This window comes from Hyla sarda, chromosome 5, assembly GCF_029499605.1.
Source record: "Hyla sarda isolate aHylSar1 chromosome 5, aHylSar1.hap1, whole genome shotgun sequence".
NCBI classification, from domain to species: Eukaryota; Metazoa; Chordata; class Amphibia; order Anura; family Hylidae; genus Hyla; species Hyla sarda.
The window spans coordinates 97,417,966-97,440,612 of record NC_079193.1 but is presented as its reverse complement, the minus strand read 5'-3'; the positions used below and the strand labels follow the sequence as shown (position 1 = coordinate 97,440,612).

The following is a 22,647-nucleotide window of genomic DNA, read 5'->3' as shown; positions in this document are numbered from 1 at the left end:
TTATGATGCAAACATAAAGTAGACATATTGTATATGTGAATAAAAATTTTTTTTATTTGTAATATACATTTTCCTTACAAGCAGAGAGCTTCAAAGTTAGAAAAATGCAGCATTTTCAAATTTTTCATCAAATTTTAGGATTTTTCACAAGGAAAGGATGCAAGTTACCACAAAAATTTACCACCATGTTAAAGTAGAATATGTCACGAAAAAACAATCTCGGAATAGGAATGATAACTAAAAGCATTCCAGAGTTATTAATGTTTAAAATGACAGTGGTCAGATGTGCAAAAAACGCTCTGGTCCTTAAGGCCAAAATGGGCTTGGTCCTGAAGGGGTTAAAGAATTAAGTATCTATTAAGGATTAAGTATCAATTGATCTATATCCTCACTGCTACCATTGGGATTTACCATAGGGGACAGTGTGGGTTAGCTAAAAGTGGTGGGAGAACGGGAGGGGATAGACAACCTGGGGGTAAAGTTACTTCTGAACCCACGGATTATGTGGGATTGAATATGAGACCTATGATTTAGAAGGTAGAGGAGAAAGTTAGGATTTAGAACAACCTACCACTTACACTGGACAAGTAAAAGTGTTTTATTACCACTTATTCTGCATTACTTGAGAGTAGCACCAATATGGATTCCAGATACATTTTTCAAGGAAATTGAAAGTAAGATAAATGAATTTATTTGGGGTCGTTTTCATGTTAGTTTGAAGCAAATATATTTAAACATACTGATATCGGTTTCATAATTGCAAACTTAGAGGCAAAGAACATCGGGGCAAAGCTCACTTAAGAATTAAGTGGTCAGCCATCAAACACAGGTACAGACACTATATTATTAACTACACTACGTTTATACCCCCTGTAGCATAGTAAAAAAAAGTGGCTTTCTTCTTTGTGCAGAAGTGTTGCCAGAGTTCACAGTTAGGGTTGGTGCATGGTTTGTGTGTGTTGTTGTTGTAATATCCTGTTAACCAGCTTTTGTTTTAAATGAGGTGGTTGTCTGAAGGACAAGATGGGAGGTTCAGGGAAAATTTCTTTTAAAGTGCCAAAATTATGTGGTTTGGGAAAAATTGGGATTAAATAAAGTACACCAATTGGTAAAATATAGAGAAATAAATTTTTGGCTTGGGAAAAAAATTAAAGCACTGTATCAGCTAGGGGAAAACTAAATTTGTATATATTACATTTTATAATGCTGTTTATAAGGGGAAAGATAACCCAAGATGGGAGATGAGGAATCATGAGGTGTTTGAAATCTTAGAAGAGAATCTGAGAAAGGAGAAAAAAGGAGGAAACGATTTTATAAGAAATTGTTGGAAAGCACAACTTCAAAAAACCATCCTAGGTGTAGAGAGAAATGGTCACAAGAGTTAGGTGATATTACTATGATATGGCTTCAGGCAACAATACCCACAAGGTACCTTTTTTAAGATAATTTACAGATTACACTATTCCCCCTTGTAATTGGGTAAAATGGGTTTAAAGGAAAACTGTCACCAAGTTCACCCATACTAAATCCAAAACACTGGGTTATAATGTGGGTGAACAGGAGTCCATACATGGGTCACTTACTTTTTAATGTTTTCTTGTTGCAGAGTTGTCCGCTAAAGTTCCGCTGTTTGCCCTTCACTTGCGCTCTGAAGGCGGGTCCCCCGCCGGCAGCCTTGCTTTGGGTCCCGGAGGAAGGGGCCTCAGTCCGCCCCCCTTGTTCACATATTCATTTTCGCCCTTAGAGCAGCGCATCGGGAGAGCGCTCTGTGCAGTGTAACTGCGCATGCGCCGGTCCCTCACTACACCCACAAGTCGGGAGTAGCGAGACTTCAGAAAGATGTGTTCTCAAGTAGAAAACAGACATGGTGCACATCTACAATCTTGCACAATGATTCAATTGCTTCTCAGCATAATTTCAGACTTCAGAAAGAGGTACTGGGTTTAGCGAGGGACCGACACGCTGCTGGCGGGGGACCCGCTTTCAGAGCGCAAGTGAAGGGCAAACAGCGGAACTTTAGCGGAAGACAACTCGGCGACAAGAAAACATAAAAAAGTAAGTGACCCCTCCAGTTTATTGGGTTTAGTGTGGGTGAACTTGGTGACAGTTTTCCTATAAGAAGAGACACTTAATGCCCAAGGTGTAAGAAAGAAGAGGCAGGATTAGTACACATGTATTGCGAGTGGCGAAGTATAGAAATTTTGGCAAAAAGTTCTTGAAAAGGTGAAAAGAGACTTTTCAGTAGTGATTCCATGGTCTGCAAGATCGCTCCTTTTCGCTCATCTCATTTGGGAACTTCCTCCCTTATAGTGTTGACAATTGGCTGCTCTGTGCACTGAGGCTCTGTGACATGCTTCCGAATCAGACAGCAACTGATTGACAAGCCAGAAGCATGCACAGAGCTTTGTTGTTCCGCCCACACTACAAATTTACATATATATGTTATCTACAATATATAAAAGGTTTTTGCAAATTACAGTGTCCATTTAAATGACAGAACACTTTAATGCTAGTACCATGTCCCCTAAAAGTGTGACAGCCATAAAGCCTCCATAGGCGTTCCCACAAAATAGTGCAGTAATAGGGCCCCATTTAAAGATATACAATATATTATCTGCATAAATGTATAATAAAATGATTTATTAAGGCTCTAAGCATTTTACTTGTATTTTATGGTGTACACTTACTGCTGACTCATTATGCCAGAATTTTCCTTCTCATCATGGACTGAATGCGAATGCGGCTTGACCTGTCATAAAATCACCTTATAATGACCTTCATCTATTGATTAACAACAAAAAAAAATGACCTGTCAGGGAAACAAGGCATAAACAGTTACAAAATAATGTCTGTGCCAATGAATGTAAAATTAAAGTCAGCAAACTGCCACTGAATATGGCCAAGAGACATTCAGTAAAGGCCGGTCTTTGAAAAAGAAAACTCTTTTGATTTGTATTGCTTAGTTGATTTAGAAAAATAAAATAAAGTTGCAGGATAGTACTGGCAGTTTTACATAATACAGAATGTACAGAATGTTCTGTTATGGCATATTGTTGTGAAGATGTACCTCAGCAGTGGATCACATCCACCCTGCGATTACAAGAACCAGCTGAGGGCCGGTTGGTATACACCGTTAATGGCACAAGGACGTGTATACATGTCCTTGGTCGTTAACCAGTTTAGGTATCTACCGTACTACTTTTTTTTTTTTTTTACAGGATCTTGCTCTATGGAAAAGCGAAGAAGTCTGCACTATTGCATTAAGCAGAAAAAACACAAAACCGGGTAAGAAATCACCAGAACAGAGGCAATAATAAGTCTTTTTTTGGTCATTGGTCTTTTTTGGGTCATCTACGTTTGTTTGTTTGTTTGTTTCTTGCTGTAAGTGCTGGTTAACTTCCTGGTGCATAAAACAAACAGATATCACTGACATGGTGTGAAAGTAGCCTGAGATGCACTTGGTAGCCAAAAAAAAAAAGTCTTGCTGAAAGTTTCTGGGGGAAATTGATCAGTGTTGATTTTTTTATGTCATTTTTCAAACCACTTTTTTTGCAGGTTTTTTGGTGGAAGTGTCTCATGTTGTTAGTAGTGAGAATGACACAAGAAGCACACAAAATTAGTGAGAAATTAGTCAGGAAGCATAGTGAGAAAGTGTTTCCCTGTGGCCACCACCTTTAATCCTATTGGCTGTTGGCTCTCCAGTGGACCTGGTGTCACTTTCAATTGCACCAAAGGAGAAATTGATTCACAATCACCTAGGTTTCCTAACTAGTCAGACTGATATTGGGGGCGAATTTACTAAGGCCAGCGTTTCGTAAAGCGGTCTTTACTTAAAGGGGTATACCAGGAAAAAACTTTTTTTTTAATATAAACTGGCTCCAGAAAGTTAAACAAATTTATAAATTACTTCTATTAAAAAATCTTATTCTTTTCAATAATTATCAGCTGCTGAAGTTGAGTTGTTGTTTTCTGTCTGGCAACAGTGCTCTCTGCTGACATCTCTGCTTGTCTCGGGAACTGCACAAAGTAGAAGAGGTTTGCTATGGGGATTTGCTTCTAAACTGGGCGGGTCCCGAGACATGTGTCATCAGAGAGCACAGAAAAGAACAACTCAACTTCAGCAGCTCATAAGTACTGAAAGGATTAAGATTTTTTAATAGAAGTAATTTACAAATCTGTTTAACTTTCTGGAGCCAGTTGATATATATATATATATATATATATATATATATATATATATATATATATATAAAGTTTTTTTTCCTGGATAACCCCTTTAACCCCAATCAGTATACAATCATGCAGCATTTGCCACAGGACTCTGAGGCAGCACTAAAAATCTATGCCAGCTTGGAGCTGATGGGGATTTCAACTACAAGGTGTAGTCAATTTCCCCTGTATGGGGGTCAAGACAACTTTGCACAAAACCGAACCCCTCCCTGTTAAGCTTCAACAACTTGGTGAGTGTAAAGAAGAACTGCAAAAAGTTGTAAGACTATTGTGCAAACTTGAGTTGGCACAAACATTTGTGAAATGTTGTTGTTCTGTGCCAGGCACAGAAAATAATAAGTCTACCCTTAAAGGGGTACTACGGCGCTGGAGTGTTTTTATAGTATGTTGTGTATGTGGTTGTGCTTCATTTATGTGCTGTTTTCGTTGTGGGTATGCCTTACAGTTTCTGTGCAATCTTACCTTTTTTCCTCGGCGGAAGTATTGTAGTTTTGCAGGTTTAGCCTTGCTTACGACCCAGTTTTTTTCTCCGTTCGGCGGCCATCTTGCGTTCGTGACCTCACACTTTGCATCCTCTGGGTCTCCTCCTTGCCGCCCCCCTTGTTTGAATATTCATCGCGTTTTCCTTAGTTCCTCCTTGTTGGGTTGTGCCTTTCTATGTTTCGAGGCTCCCCATTTGTTGTTTCCTGTCCAATCATCTGTATTCTTAGTGTCATGTGATGGGTGTCTCTTCTCCTCCGTGATGCTTCGCTGTAACTGTGATGTTTTGTTGCACCACAGCGCTGCCGATGTCATGTTTTCACTTTGCCAATGCGCTTAATGTTCGGCTATAATATTTGTAAATTATCTAGTTAGCTTCAGCTGTTTCTGCAGATGTTTATTCGCTCGCGTTTTAGTGTTGCTGCTGCAAAGGTGATTGGCCATTGTAGCTGAAACGCAAGCGCAAACAGGTTAGGCTGCACGCAAGGTCCAACACACATGCACACTGGGAAAATGAAAACAAAAGGGTGGATTCGGGGCGGAGAAAACATGGTAAGCAGAAGGCAGGGCGGCAACAAAAGCATAGGGAAGGGAGGGAAATAAAGGGAAGCCCAGCCCAACAAAGCATAATAACGCCACCTACAATAGAACCCAAAACACGTGATGTGTCCGCAAACGCTCATGAGAAAGGAAGTTTACTCACACAAAAACACCGGAAGAAGGGGAGAATGTACAACTCAGGTGTAACACGAAAAATAAACGCATTAGACACGCAAACACAGTGCAACACGTCAGACAACGCCGGAGAACCCCTTTAATATCAAACTGTATAGCCCATTTTTTGAGCAGTCTATCTATCTATATGTCTGTCCATCTATTTTCTACTTACACTATGTCAAATGACACTATACCAATAAGTTTGTGGTAGAATATTTCTCTGTATAACTCTAAATATTCAGTATTACATGCCTGTGCAGAATCTCTGTTAATTTCATTCTTGCGACTCTCTTTGTGTTACCTAGCCACTAGTTATATATCTGGTGGATCACTATTCCATTACATGTACTATATGTACATGTACAAAAGTGGCCAAAGGGGGATATTTTTGCAGTACAATAAACAGTAAGGAAATGTTATCTATAGTACAATGTACTGCTTCTCCACTTCCCAAAAGTATAATGAAAATGTATCTTACTTATATAATAGCATTGTGTAGTTTGTAAGGTTGAAAATAGACAAAAGTCCATCAAGTTCAACCTAAAACCCTACTGTGTTGATCCAGATGAAACATGTCAGAACTCTAATCTGCTATGCATACCCTGCTGGGTCATTTCCATAAAATATGCATTGGGATTTTTTTTAAAGGAAATTTTACCAGTAGGGGTAGAATCCAGACGGGGTGTTCCTTTTTTTGGGGTGAAATTATTTTATTTCTTGAGGTTGCTTGAAAATTATGGATTTGTTTCAGGGAAAGTGATTGTGTAAAACCCAAAAGGTAACCAAGATATTCTTGATAGAGACATAAGAAGTAGTAAAATTGTTCTAAATCTTTTTTACTTTTAACAAATATGCTGTCAATTTTGAACAATCTCTGTCAGTTTGTTACATTTTGTATTATAGAATTATCAGACAAAAGTCATGTTATAAATGCTGCCCACAAATCACAAACCAAGACTACCCTTAGAGAATTGGTAATGGCAAAGTAAGAAATAACTTTTATTAGAAATACATTAAAAAGGTACCAACACAAAATTGGAACCCAGGATTAAATTACACAAAAAGAAAAAAAAACACACACTGTGATAGATGGATGTGGGTATGATAAACTGATGAAAGGAAACAGATGGAATGGAAATGTGACCAAAATACATATAGTCACCTGCTAAGGATTGGGTCTATAATGTGTCACATGTGGTAGGAACTTATGCCCTGAGGGGAAAAAAAAGATGTGCCCACCCTAAACATGAGGCCTTATTGACTAGTCCTGCCTTTTGAGGGACCCATTAACCATACCAGGATGGTCTTAACTATGATGATGTTCCCTTCTTAGTGCTAAGTACACAGGATAAAATAATAAAAAGGGGGAGGGGGAAATAATAAAAGGGCTAATGCTATAGTTGCAATATATGTAGTAAGATAAAAAAAAAATGGGGAAGACTATTCGCTTAATTTAGCAGACCCATGGAGCTAGTGTTATAAAACAAAATGGTGCACCAGTGAAAAAATCTAACTATAATGTGAACACAGCTGAGATATGCACTAAAAGTACAGATTTCAATATCCTATATGATAAAGGGTTGAAAACAATAATTATTTTCTAAATTTCTAACACATTTCTCCCACCTGAATGCTATCTGGGTTCATCGGAGACAGGAATAAATCAGCGAACCATTAGCATTATTACATAGACACTGTTAAAGGGGTACTCCAGCCCTAATACATCTTATCCCCTATCCAAAGGATAGGGGATAAGATATATGATTGTGGGGGTTCCACCGCGGGGAACCCCCGCAATCTGTCAATGGTGGGTGCGGAATGACAGATTGCGGGGGTCCCCAGTGGCGGAACCCCCACGATCATACATCTTATCCCCTATCCTTTGGATAGGGGATAAAATGTATTAGGGCTGGAGTACCCCTTTATGCGCTTGCATAAAGATGACTGTTTGGAGTGCCTGTTGCGCTTGCAGTTCAGGAATAATGTTGTTCTGTAACAGTGCTACATATTGGTGACCCGTCGCCAATGTTGGTCGCCAACAGAACCATTTTTTTTCGTTGCCACACAAAACCCGGTTTCTTTTTCATCCGTTTGCTGAAAACCGTATCTTTGTTTCTTGATTCGTTTTCAAATTATTAATTTTTAAAGTTCGGCCTGACTTTTGGATCACCCGGTATTTGCACCTTTTACTGTGTTTTGGACCCTCTTCTGCTTTTGGCTTAAAATACTGACCAAAATTAACTTTGAACTGACCAAAATATTACATGAGAATCTTCGCACCTTTTTAAAAAAATATTATGTAATACTTTTTATAATGTTTCCAAACAATTTACAACAATTACTGTCACATGTGGGCAGGGAAGGAGTGCAACACTATTCTCGCCCACTCCCCCTTTCCCTGCCTACTTGCCTATCCGCCCTAGGCAGCGGATCAACCAATATGTTGACGGACCCTTCCTGAAATAGTAAGGGAAGTTAGGGTCAACACAACAAAACTACAATTCAGTCAAAGTCAGGAAACTGTAAGGGATAGAGACTAACATAAATTATATCTAAACACACACACACAATAAGTCACAGTCCACAAGCCGAGTCAATACCAACAGATCACAGAAGTGCCAAGTCACAGAAACAAGAGAAGGGTCAGAGTACGGAGCCAATAGGTCAGATATACCAAAAATACAGAATACAATATACACACTAGCTAGGATACGAAGCTCTTTGGTATGCAAGGTGTGAAACCAGACTGATAGCTTGTATAGGAGCCAGAGCATGTACTCCAATCAAGGTCAGCTGACCAGTCCAGACAGCTACAAAACTTTTCAAGATGGGTGGTGACCATGGTGGCCATTTTGCAGTCGGCCATTTTGAATCCAACTTCTGTTATTTCAATAGGAAGAGGGTCATGTGACACATCCAACTTACAGATGACCCCAAAGATAAAAGTCTAAGGGGGTCAGATTGGGAGACCTTGGGCGCCATTCAACTGGCCCACCATGACCAATCCACTTTCCAGGAAACTGTTCATCTAGGAATGCTCGGACCTGACACCCATACACCCATAATGTGGTGGTGCACCATCTTGTTGGAAAAACTCAGGGAACATGCCAGCTTCAGTGCATAAAGAGGGAAACACATCACCATGTAGCAATTTCGCATATCCAGTGGCCTTGAGATTTCCATTGATGAAGAATGGCCCCACTATCTTTGTACCCCATATACCACACCATACCATCAATTTTTGTGTTCCAACAGTCTTGGAGGGATCTATCCAATGTGGGTTAGTGTCAGACCAATAGCGGTGGTTTTGTTTGTTAACTTCACCATTCACATAAAAGTTTGCCTCTGCGTAAACTGAGTGTCCTGTTCCAATTTTTGTTTTGCCCATTTTGCAGCAACTGAAACTATGGATACTGGAAGACTGTGCTAGCACTTCTCCTGCAGGGGTTGCTATCAGTGTGTGAAGAGTGGGAGAAGAGGGTTGCATTGACAATCCAACACAATGGGCAGCACATTGAACACATTTTATAAGTGGTCAGAAACTTGTAAAAAACTCATGAAAGAATAAAGTTGCGTTAAAACCAAGCACATCATTGTTTTTCTTGTGACATTCCCAATAAGTTTGATGTGTCACATGACCCTCTTCCTAAAAAAAAAGTTGGATTCAAAATGGCCGACTTCAAAATGGCCACCATGGTCACCACCCATCTTGACAAGTTTCCTCCCTCGCATATACTAATGTGCCACAAACAGGAAGTTAATATCACCAACCATTCCCATTTTATTAAGGTGTATCCATATAAATGGCCCACCCTGTAGATTCTACCTCAGGATTATCAGTAATGGTATTAGTACAGGAAGAAAACCATGGATGAAATGAATATACACAGAAGAATGGTGACATACCAGTAGAAGAATTCTCTCAATTATTCAAAGCAAACTCAGCAAGAGACAGAAAAGAAACCCATTCATCCTGTCTGACATGTAACATCTAAGGTATTGTTCAACATTCTGATTCATTCTTTCTGTTTGACCATTAGATTGTCTGTTTACAAAAAACTTGCCAAAATTTTGAAACAAATTGTACTCCTCGACCCAACACAATAGTTTGTGGAACCCCAAGGTACCTAACAACATGTCTTAAAATAGATTAGCAAGAATTTTGGCCGAAGGGAGATTTTTCAGAGGAACGAGATGACACTGCTTACTGAACCTGTCTACCACCATCCATAGAACAGACTTTCCCTTAGATAGAGGCAGATTAGTCATAAAGTCCAGGGCCTACTGGAAATAGACAATGGACACAACTCTCCTGCGGGACATGTCCGAGGAGTCTTTGCTCGAGTACAAAATTCCCAAGCAACAACAAAAGCCTTCACATCACTGTTGAGAGTTGGCCACCAGAATTTCCTTTGAAGCAATCTTCTTGTACCCTGAATACCAGGATGACCTGCCAACGGGGAACAATCTGAGGAAGTAGGGTCTCACATCCGAAACGCGTCATTTGTCTTTGAACTAATAAATACAGTACCTGCTGGTACTTTAACCGTTACAACTGCATTGGCTTCTTAATTTTGGAATCTGGAACAGAGCCAGATCTTCGGGTCATTTTGCACCTATTTTATAACAGGGAACAATGATATTCTTCAAAAATTTAGCCTCTAGTAATCTCTGGAGGAACCAAGCCTTGAATGTTCAATATCTCAGAAGTTACATCTGAGGACACTGCTGAAACAGGCTGAGAAGCACTGAAATAGGCTGAGAAGCACTGAAACTCCGAGATAAGGCATCAGCCTTAAAGGGGTACTCCGGTGAAAACCTTTTTTCTTTTAAATCAACTGGTGGCAGAAAGTTAAACATATTTGTAAATTACTTCTATTAAAAAATCTTAACCCTTCCTGTACTTATTAGATGCTGAATACTACAGAGGAAATTCTTTTCTTTTTGGAATGCTCTCTGATGACATCACGACCACAGTTCTGGAATGAGAAGCAATGGATATTGATTTTTAACAGTAATCTTGTTCAGACCCTGATAATCAATACACGGCCTTAACCCTCCGTCATTCTTTGCCACAAAGAAGAGCCATGCTCCCATAGAAGATACAGAAGGATGAATACGGCCCTTTTGCAAACTTGAATATAATCCTTCATAGCTCCCCTTTCAGGACCAGACAAATTATAACTTCACCCCTTAGGATACTTGGCAAGTTCAATAGCACAGTCATAATCTCGGTGTGGGGGCAAAGCAGAGGAGGCCTCTACAGAAAAAATGTCACAAAAATCAGAAATAAATGTGGGTAGATTACTTTGGGCCACACTGAGAATTGCAACACAAGTGGAAAAACATTTGTTAATTCAATCAGAACCCCACTGGATGAGTTCCCCGGATGACCAATCAAAGAAAGGATTGTGTTTTCTTAACCACGGTAATCCCAAAATCACATTTACTGACAAATTTTACAAAAACAAAAATGTGATTTTTTTCAAAATGCAGAGAACCCACCAGTAATCCCACCTCTGGAGTGGAAGAAAAAACACAACCCCCAGACAAAGGTGTGTAATCCACTCCAGCAATGGGGATAGGATTTTCCAACAATTTAAAGGGAAGATTCAAAGACTTAATAAAATTCAGATCAACAAAATTAGCAGCAGAACCTGAATCAACAAATGCATTACCAGAAATAATTTTTTTCAAGAAAAACCATTTGGACTGGTAACAAAAGTTTAGAAGACAATTTCGGAGATCCCTTTGTCCCTAAATGATTTCGGCCGATTATCATTTAGGCGCTAGCATTTCCCAGCTGCTGATGTTTGGAACAATTCTGTATCCGATGTCCCATCTCTCCACAAAAAAAGCATGAGTTGTTCTTCTTCCGGATAGATTTTCTCTCCTGGGACGACAATTTCCCTGTGTGCATGGATTCCTCAGAAGAGACATTAAAGAGATAGGTAAAGAAGACAACATGGAGGAAATGTCTGTCAAGTCGTACCGCTAAAGTTATGGCCTGTTGTAAGGAGTCAGGTGATGGATAGCTTACAAGGATATCCTTTATAGCATCAGATAAGTCTGAACTGACACCTAAGTGCTGGATGTTACGCCGAGCGCTCCGGGTCCCCGCTCCTCCCCGGAGCGCTCACAGCGTTCTCCTATTCGCAGCGCCCCGGTCAGACCTGCTGACCGGGTGCGCTGTGATAATGTTCCCAGCCGGGATGCGATTCGCGCCCGCTCGCAATGCGCATCCCGATCCGCTTACCAGACTCGTTCCCCGTCTGTGCTGTCCCGGCACGCGCGCGCTCCCTAGGGCGCGCGCGCGCCGGGTCTTTTTTAATCAGTACCTTCACCTGTACACTTCCCTATTTATACCTCACTTCCCCTGCACTCCCTTGCCGGATCTTGTTGCCATTGTGCCAGTGAAAGCGTTTCCTTGTGTGTTCCTAGCCTGTGTTCCAGACCTCCTGCCGTTGCCCCTGACTACGATCCTTGCTGCCTGCCCTGACCTTCTGCTACGTCCAACCTTGCTCTTGTCTACTCCCTTGTACCACGCTTATCTCAGCAGTCAGAGAGGTTGAGCCGTTGCCGGTGGATACGACCTGGTTGCTACCTCCGCTGCAAGACCATCCTGCTTTGCGGCGGGCTCTGGTGAAAACCAGTAGCAACTTAGAACCGGTCCACCGACACGGTCCACGCCAATCCCTCTCTGGCACAGAGGATCCACCTCCAGCCAGCCGAATCGTGACACTGGATCATTCCAACCAGATACTGTACACCATTTTTTTAAATCTGCACAATACTCCTCAGCCGCTCTTCGCCCCTGCTTAAAATTTACCAGCTGAGACCCAGCAAAGGCTGCACGGTCAGGTTCATCATAATGAAGACCCATAGAAGAAAATAAAGCATCCACAGAACTTAATTCAGGAGCAGAGGGAGGTAAAGAGAATACCAATTCCTGGGGATCCCCTTGCAGAAAATACATGACAATTCCTACTCTCTGAACTTCTGTGCTAGCTGACTGGAGTCTTAGACGAAAATACAGCTTACAACTCTCCCTGAACACAACAAACTTCTTTCGGTCACCAGAAAAGCTGTCAGGAAGATATATTTTTGGTTCACTTGAAACAGCTGGAGGACTGACCACTACCTGAACATTAGCTGATGCCTGAGCTTGAACCCTTTTGGCAAGAGACTGTGCAAAATGTATTAAACCCTGCATTTGCTCTACTAGAGCCGTAATTGCTTCCATCTTAGCAAATGCAGGCAAAAATGTCACTTATGGGCAGGGAAGGAGTGCAACACTATTCTCGCCCACTCCCCCTTTCCCTGCCTACTATCCTATCTGCCCTAGGCAGCAGATCGACAACTGCATTGACGGATCCTTCCTGAAATAGTGAGGAAAGTTAGGGTTAACACAACAAACTACAATACAGTCAAAGTCAGGATACTGTAAGGGAGCACACAGGCTACCAGAAATTATATCTAAATACACACACACACAATAAGTCTCAGTCCACAAGCTGAGTCAATACCAAGAGATCATAGAAGTGCCAAGTCGCAGAAACAGGAGAAGGGTCAGAGTACAGAGCCAAAAGGTCACATATACCAAAAATACAGAATACAATATACACCCTAGCTAGGAGATGAAGCTCTTTCGCAGGCAGGGTGTGAGGGCAGACTGCCAGTTTATATAGGAGCCAGAACAGGTGCTCCAATCAAGGTCAGCTGACCGGTCCAGACAACAAAAGGTAAACAAAAGAAACTGTCAGAACTGTTTCACCCTATGGGTTCTTACAGTTACAATATAAAAATGCTCAAAATTCCAAGTACAGAAGAAAAATATCTCCCCCCTCCCCAAAAGAACCATGCAGGGACAAAAAAATAAATAAAGAATCTTTGCAACTTTAAGAATAAAAGAATAAGAATCAGTCAAAAGCATTTTTTTATATAATGTACAGCACAGGTCAGCTTTATTAACTTGAAGATCAGCGGAAAGTCTTTGCAGGAGCTAGAGGCTAATGTTTTCTGTGATAAAATAATAATCACAATACTAATACTACTCCTAGTAAAAATCATGTTTACAATTGTTCTTCATCTCCTTCTAACATTGTTTTTCTGGGTTCAATACTCAACAGTATATGGAAAAAGAGTGAGGTGTTTTCTCATTACCTTCATGCTATGGTTTTTCATGGATATTTCTTCCATGAAAGAAAGGAAACTCTAATTTGAGTAACCACTGTTCTAACTGTGCTTCCAGAACCAATTTTTCTGTTGTGCACATATCTGTGCATGGCAGAAAAATTGGTTCTTTTAGTTTAGCATTTTTTTGTTCCTTTGTTCTTGTTTTTCAACCTCATTTGTTATTCTGTACTTTCCGTTAAACATACAAAATTGTAAGTTTAGTTTTTTTTTTTTGTTTAATGCATTTTTTGTTCCTTCATTTCATTCTTTATTCTAAAGTTTTCATTATTCTGAAGTGAAATTATGGTTTCGGTCCAATACGGCATTTGTAAATTAAAGAGGCAATCTGCTTGGTTACTATGGATCCAAATGGAGAACGACACACTCAGAGACCAGTGCGCGACCAATGCATACATATATCAAAGATGATGTTGAAATATAATTACTTAACATTATTAATTACATGCAATGCGTTTCTGGGGGAATACCCTTTCATCAGGCGTTAGCCGGGTATCCTGCAATGTACACTACCCCACCTGCCAAAATCACGCATTACACGCTTACTTAATAATTACTGTAAAGTGTTCTAAATGATAGTGTATCCAGTGTCATGGCTCTGATATTTGACACCAAGAAAATATAGGATTATGTAGAGTTTGGAAATTTAGAAAATTTAATATTAAAATAAAGATCTTCAGAGAACTATTTTGTGACTATAATCCTACTATCCTTTATCATGTTTTCCATGTTCCATTAAATGTGTTTGTTATTTCTGGCTTTTAATTGGAATAACATTTTAAAAGTCTAAATTTTGCACTGCTGTTTCTTTGTCAGAAGATTATGAGGCATGAAGAGGCACTTAAAATTGTTGTGCCTATATCATGTACACCTACCATCACTACCAGCACATCTGCATCAGTTCATTACTGTACCTGGGTTATCAGTAAGGGATCTGTGTATCAGTAAGTGATCTGTCCTGGGTCAGCTGACTTCCTGTGAACTGCAGAATACATCATCACCTCCTGGCAGCTCACAGACCTCTCCCCACCTCTCTATACTCAGCTCTATCTGTATGCTACTGCCATTTCTATGGGATCAGGGTATATAGTGGTCATATCCCTCTATTAAGGCTGTGTTCCCACATTATGTTGTTGCAGCATTCTTTGCAGTGTTTTTCGTGTAATTTTCCAAAATCTGAGGAAAAATCGTGCAATTGCGCAAAACATGGTAAAACGTGTAATTTTTACAGCGATTTTGAAAAAGTTGTAAAAATGTGTGAAAACTGTAAAAATGTAAAATGTTAATACTGCCTAAAGACTTTAAATCTTCATAAAACACCTTAATTGTGATTGTAGGTAAAATCACTTTCTCCTCTTGGCAATATTTCTCTGTATGTAGTGTGAACTATCACTAACCCACTTATGAGTCTCAGCAATTAAGGCTAAGTTCACACTGCCGTTATTCATCATCTCCTGTTCTGGATCCGTTTGGCTTTTTCTTCTTCTTTTTTTTTTTTTTTTATCTCAATGGACTCAGAACTGGTCGAAGCACAACTGAAACCACTGGGTCCCGATGGATTCCACTCACTTCATCGTGGGGTTCATCGTGGATCTGGTATTTCACCTAGTTGAGCAGAGAAAAAACAATAGCACATGTGCTTTATTTATCGAAGCACAACGGCCATGTGAACGAGCCTTTAGGCTGCTACCTGCTGGAGTACAGTCAGGTGATATCATTAGGGGGTGTGCAGTGATGTGGTTTCCTCTTTCTGCAAAACCAAAGGCTTTGTGGGAAATGTAGGAAGCATTAGAAAATAATTTCTGTTAAGTAATTGGAATCAGTATAGCTGAAAATTCATGCTTACCGAATCAGCTAGAGCAGGTTAGGAGAAGGCATGCACGAGGACCTCAACATTATTCTCTATGTAAGGAAAATAAAAGCAAAAAATGTTGGTGTGCTTCTTTAAAGCACATTAATTTTATTTATGCCTCATAATATTTTTGTCTAGTAAATAAGATTTTGCCACCTGTTTAGCTGCAGATTCAAAATCACTTATCTTAATTTGTCACAGTGCTGAAGGTAGCACCATTTATTCTCTGACAGAAAGCCGTTTAATGTCTGCAGCTAGCATTTGATTAGTTTCTCTAGCAAAATGCAGATTTATTATAATGCAAGTGTCAATGAAGCTCACTTCAAATACTGTACTCTCCAACTAAAATATATGACCCATGCAGTGGACTATAAATTGAAATGGACTTTTTTATTTGAATAGAAATCGCATTGTATCTGTACATTATTCATGCATGTAAATACAAAAGTAATTAGCAGAAGAAAAGAAAAAGTATACACAGATTAGCCACAACATTAACCCCTTAACAACCACAGACGTAAATGTACGTCCTGATGCGGCGGTACTTAGCTCACCGGGACATACATTTACGTCCTGTTTATGACCGCGAGCATCAGAGCGGTGCTCGCGTCATACACGGCAGGTTCCGGCTGCTAGCAGCAGCCGGGGACCTGCCGGTAATGGCCGACATCCACGATCGCGCGGATGTCCACCATTAACCCCTCAGATGCCGTGATCAGTACAGATCATGGCATCTGCGACAGTGCGCATGTTAAAATAGATGATGGGATCATCCACAGCGCTGCTGCGGGGATCCGATTCATCTGTAATGGCGGACGGAGGCCCCCTCACCTGGCTCCGTCCGTCTTCCGGCGTCTGCTGCTCTGGTCTGAGATCGATAATACTGATCAGTGCTATGTCCTATGCATAGCACTTAACAGTATTAGCAATCAAATTATTGCTATAGATAGTCCCCTATGGGGACTTAAAAAGTGTAAAAAAAAAAAGTAAAAAAATTTTCCCATTTTACCCCCAAAAAGCATTAAAAAAATGTTTATAAACAAATTTGGCATATATATCCGAACTATCAAAATATAATGTTAATGATCCAGTACGGTGAACAGAGTAAGCGTAAAAAAAAAAGGCCAAAAATGCTGCTTTTTAGTCACATTTTATTCCAAAAAAAATTTATAAAAAAAATGATCTAAAAGTTTTATATATACAAATGTGGTATTGATAAAAATTACAAATAGGGTGGTCAAAATAGGGTGGTTTTAGATTAATGATTTTTTACAAAAAGTTTAAGTTTTTTTTTAAGCGGTACAAAAATACAAAAGTATCTAGCCATGGTTATCATTTTAAACGTATTGACCCACAGAATAAAGATCACATGTCATTTTTACCGTAAAGTGTACAGCCTGAAAATGAAACCCTCCAAAATGCTCAAAATTGTGGTTTTCATTTCAATTTCCTCCCTAAAAAAAATAATTGTTTGGGTTCGCCATACATTTTATGGTAAAATGAGAGGTTTCATTACAAAGTACAATTGCTCACGCAAAAAACAAACCCTTATAAGGGTCTGTAGATGGAAATATAAGAGTTATGGATTTTTGAAGGCGAGGAGGAAAAAAACGAAAACGCAAAAATAAAATTGGCCTGGTCCTTAAGCTTAAAATGGGCTTAATTCTTAAGGGGTTAAAACTACCCACCTAGTGTAGGCATAGACTCCACAAGACCATGTCCTGGAGTACATTACAGGTTATATTTGTAAAAAGAAGGTGCCTAATAAGCATAGATATCCATCTCTCTATCTCTCTTTCTCTCTCTGCAGTGTACCACAGCACATGTTTAGGACCTATTTTTAGTTAGGTATCACATGAATTACATGTTTTATACTGTTCAGATCCCACAAAAAAAAAAACTTATATATTTCTCAGTACCTGTTCTTGACCATGTACATGTAATTTTTATGCATCTATCACCATCACCTATATTTATTATCAAAATACTTTTCATTAGCTCAGAAATCCTCTCAGGCGAAGGGGGTAAGTCTCTCCCTTGTGTTGGTGGGAGGTGAATGGTGTGTCTGCTCATGCAGCCTTGTCCATGACTCATCACTTGCCCATGACTCATGGACCAGCTGATGCTGCTGCAGGACTGGTTAGTGTCCCAGTAGGTAAGGGGACCCCTAGTAGTGGGATTTTCATGGGTTGTTTTCTTTATTAAATATTATTATTATTATTATTTTTTTTTATTTTTATTTTTTTAATCCACCATATTACAAATGGTCTTTCATTTTCATCAGTAACAACATATAACACGTTTTTGGATCTGACAGTTATTAGGACTGCCTATTTTTATCAAGCAAACCAGTAGAATTAAGGTATGAGAGTCTAGAGTAGCCTTCCTAAGGGTGGTCTACCCCACTGTGAAGAATGGACCTAATTACCCTAGAAATACATGATTTTATTATAATTATTAATACAAAAATTATAAAATTATTATTTTTATAAATTAAAAAAATTGAAAAACCGTAGGTCAAAAGCATAAGGTAGTATGATATGGCTATTATAGCTCTGTACAAAAATGAGTTGTAATATGAATATAATATGGATGGGCTGCATACATGTATTGAGCTTGTCCTTAAGAAGAATATGTTCTATTGAAGGAAAAACATGGGGTACTCTTGAGCTTTTCTAAATGTGTATGTTTACAGTGTTCCATTGATTCTCTCCCCCTTGTGCATTTTACTCTTGGAGCTGTGTTAGTAATAATCAACATCACAAGTTCTGAAAGTCTTAAGAACCCTATTTAATACAAATAGAGAAAAAAGGAAATGAAGGCTGAACTTTTATTAAAGATGGTCATAAAAATTCTTTATTTGTGTTAACCGTTTAATCATGCAGCCTGTTTTGGCCTTTGGCCTTCATTTTTAGTAGCTATTAGTCTTTCGATTTTCCATCGTTTTACAATCTTTACTCCCAATAGCAGACTATTACATTTGATTAAAAACATTGTTGCATTGTTTAATGCTTTTCCATAGCATTGCATTGATCAATGTTATTGTCGCATCTTAGCCTGAATTTTTAAAATGCCAATCAGACAGCAGAGGGACAGGTAAGGACTCCTCTGCTGTCATCTTATAGATGAACCTGTGATAAGCTCCTGAAGGTTCCTATCAGAACACAAAGATTTTGGCCTTAATTCTTGTCTGGAGGAAGCCCCAATACATTTATTATAGCTATATAGAGTGTGTAACAAAGAATAGTAAAATGGGCCTCTGTAGTTAAGGGTCATCATTTATTGCATAAAGAATGGGGCTTAGTCGAAAAGGATGTTAGCTTTAAAATGTGGCTCGATGTGCCAAAGTGTAAAAAGAGTTCTGGGGCAAACATTTGTTGTAATAAAAGCCGAATTAGATAAATCTGGTGCAGTTATATATTGTCTAATCTAAAAAATTAGACAGTATTGGTACATTTTCTTCAAAGCCTTAAAAAAGGGTTAGAAATTGTCCTGTCTACTTATATATGAACAGATTTAAATATGGTAAACGTTGAACAGTTCTGGTGTAAGAAAGAAATCCCATATTTCAATGTACTGCTATTTAATTACACTCTTCTAGGATAACATTGGAAAGATAATTGGTAACATCTTTTCTACTCCTAAAAATAACCCTGTAAAAGCATTAACCAAGTTTCATTTTACTCAATCTCTTTGATACACATACCGCATTCATCAAGCACCCAATTACTGAACTTCTCATTAATGTTGGAAAATTACTTATCCCCAGATATTGGAAGGTAAATTGATGGTTCAATGAGGTTTGTAAGATAAGCAATAATAAAAAGAACGATTACAAGGAATAGGAATTCTGATTAATATTTGGAATGACTGGAATGATTTACAAAACTGTAATAAAATCTATTTTTATAAGTGACCAAAAACTAACTGATCTGGGCTACAACACTATGTCTTTATGTACTGAATGGCCCCTTTATTAGAGAGACCTGCTCTTTCACGGTTGGAGCTTTCCTCTGTGGAATTTAGATACAGTATATATCCCCAGAGTGCAGGATAAAATCATGTAAGCAATATTTCTGGATCAGTAGCACTCTACCTAAGTATGATAATACTGGGTTATTTGAGCGACTTTGAACAAGGTATTGTCATCAGGACTAGCCTAGCCAACGCCACTATTTCAAGACTTCCGAGCTTATGGGTCTCCTCATGCAAAAGTGTTGAGAGTATACCGAGAAAGCTAACAAAAGGGGATCTTATGGATGGAAATAACTTTTTATATGAGGGGTCAGAGGAGGATGTTAAAGGGGTACTCTGGCCCTAGACATCTTATCCCCTATCCAAAGCATAGGGGATAAGATGTCTGATCTTGGGGGTCCCACCGCTGGGAACCCCTGCAATCTTTCATACAGCACCCCCTATCATCAGCCTCACGGAGCGAAGATTGCTCCATGTCTGATGACTCACAATCACGGGGCCGGAGTATAGTGACATCACCCCGCCCCCTCAATGCAAGTCTATGGGACGGGGCGTAGTGGATAGGGGATAAGATGTCCAGGGCCGGATTACTCCTTTAAAAGGATGTTCCGCTAAACAGGCAATGATCAGTCATGCAAACTTAAAAAGTGTACAATGCTTGATCAGATTAATCCAGCTTTTGTTAACCATGCTAAAGAGAGGGTTAGAATTTGCAAAAAAAATTGATAAACCCTTCCAGTCAGCTAGCGCTCTGTGCCTGATGTGGTAGCAGGTTGACATTAATTAGGCTGAGGGCAAAAGGTATTGTCTGTGTCCTCCCTGGTAACATCAGGCTGCTGCTTTGTTGTATCTGGCTTGTTATGGAAAATAGGGGGCATGCTTTTTTATTAACTTATTTATTTATTTTTGAGGGCGAAAAATGGCTTAAATAATGACAGCCTGCTTAAACCAAGACATAGAGGGCCTCATGGTACCCGGATCTTCTTGGTACCAGGGTAATAATAGGGGGTAAGTGATAGTCGCTTGATGGGCTATAGCTAAGTCCTATCTTATTAACACACACTGTCTATCAGATGGCTAATGCTAGTAATCCTGTTAGTCATTTTATTATAAAAACAATCAACCAACAGCCAAGTGAACTACTATGTGGTTCCAGTCTGTAGCATTCCAGGTTTCTCAGTCATAACATTGCATGCAAACGAAAGCAATGGATGCTGGCTGTCAATAACAGGACACATGAAACAAATTTCTGCTAGCCAATTGGAAATGGTCAGGGCAGAGACAGGGGTGTATAATAAAGGTGTCACTTGTGTTTGGATAATGGATAAGAAAATGTGAAAGCCGATTGTACCTGTAAGCAGGTTAACCAATCTGTGCTTTCATGTAACCACAGCTCCCAATGCCTCCAAACAGTTTGGTCAAACAGTTTGGCCTAGATGGCAGGCAATTCATCGAAAGGGCCATCCTGCTTTTCTCTTTTCAATGATTTGTACCCTCTCATAGTCTGTCAACTTGGCAAAATGTCTTAGAATGCATCAAAGAAGAATGCCCAGCAATCACTGATCATTCACCAAAAGGTACACTATCCAAAGGTAGCCTTTTTTGGGGGGGAGGGGGGAGGGGGGGAGTGGCAACAGGCAAAGCAATTGTATAGCCTTTCTTGTCAAAACCCCGTGTCTGCCCACAGCATTATTATTATTATTTTTTATTAATAAGTGCTATACTCTAACAATATTTATAATGGCTTCCATAGTTAAAATTCTGGTACAACAGAGTACAACAGAAAAAATCTGCCAGGCAGAATATTATAATGATGGAATACAGATAGAAAAGTAATTATTTTGTTGAAAAATGTGTTTCATAATTATGAATATCTACACAAAATAAACCATGTGAATTCTCATTGCTTGTAATAGTTTAAACAGAAGCGTCTCATTTTAGATCCTTCGGTTTCAGCATTTGTTAGGATGTTAACTGGATGTAACAGGATATAATAGAGATATAGCTTGGATTATTTTTACAGTAAAAAGGCCCAGAAAAGGGACAGCGAGCAAACATTAATCACATAGAAAATGTCCACCTGCAACAAATTAAGCCTCCCCCCAAAGTCATGGGTAAACTGCTTTCACTTCACTTTAGAATTCAGAAGATAATTTATTTCATGTTTACTGGAATATTAGCAAAATACTTCTTACATTTGTTATTTGGTTCCCAAAGAAGAAAGCCTATAAACTCAGCCAATTATTTAATTTGTTTTACTCTCAAAAGGAAATACGGTATATGATCTAGTTAAAGAAGTTTGTCAGATTGGTTTAATACTGGTAATAAAATTGTGAGATACAGTTATTTCTCATTCATTAATCCAGTTAGGATACCGTAAACTTAAAAGGGTAATCGGCCCCTAGACATCTTATCCTCTATCCAAAGGATATGGGATAAGATGTCTGATTGCAGGGTTCCCGCCATTGGGGACCCCCAGACACCCGGTGCATGAAGCGAACTTCACTCCGTGCCGGATGATGGGCGATGCGAGGCAGAGGCTCGTGACCTCACGGTCATGCCCCACGCGTGATGTCACGGCCATGCCTCCTTAAGTCTATGGGAGAGGGGGTGTGACGGCCGTCATGCACCCACCCATAGACTTGCATTGAGGGGGCGCTGAACCAGATGCTCTAAACGAACGCCGAGTGCAGCATGGAGATGGCGGGGGTTCCCAGCGGCTGGACCCTGCAATCAGAAATCTTATCCCCTATCCTTTGGATTCACTAGATGGCACTATTGACTAGGTTATTACACTCATTATCATTCAAGTTAATGTTTTAAGAGTAAATAACTTGATGTCATCCATCAATGGTGAAGTTTTATATCATGAACAACAGAAAATTTAGGCAGTTTTATACCTTAGTACATGACTTACTGGCATCAGCTGCGATATTCCCATACTATTAATTTATGGGTAGACTTGACTCCCTAACAAAAATGCACCAATTAATGTTGGAAGCAACATGTCTTCACATACACGATATAACATGGCTAGAAAGTTAATGTCAAACTTCAGACTTTTAATTTCACTACAAATACAACTATAATATGTTTGTGTGATGTCACTGACAATATTTTATTGTTTATGTGAAAATTACATGTGTCCTTATGGATTATTTTTATTTAACTCCTTAAGAACTCAGCCCATTTGGGCCTAA

The 22,647-nt window shown here is 39.4% G+C and overlaps 1 long non-coding RNA gene across 3 annotated transcripts in view; it reads right to left on the bottom strand.

Annotated features, from left to right (window-relative positions):
- The window catches only part of LOC130273349 (uncharacterized), a 64,840-nt gene that overhangs the window by 9,833 nt on the left and 32,360 nt on the right, over positions 1-22,647 (bottom strand). Inside the window, exons 2-4 of one of the 3 annotated variants that reach the window (XR_008843964.1) lie at positions 15,467-15,522; positions 4,693-5,159; positions 2,647-2,781 (exon numbers count right to left, since the gene is read on the bottom strand). This is a non-coding gene — a long non-coding RNA (uncharacterized LOC130273349). Of the gene's footprint in view, positions 1-2,646; positions 2,782-4,692; positions 5,160-15,466; positions 15,523-22,647 lie in introns of those variants that run through there. The other 2 variants (XR_008843965.1, XR_008843963.1) reach the window with 2 other exon arrangements.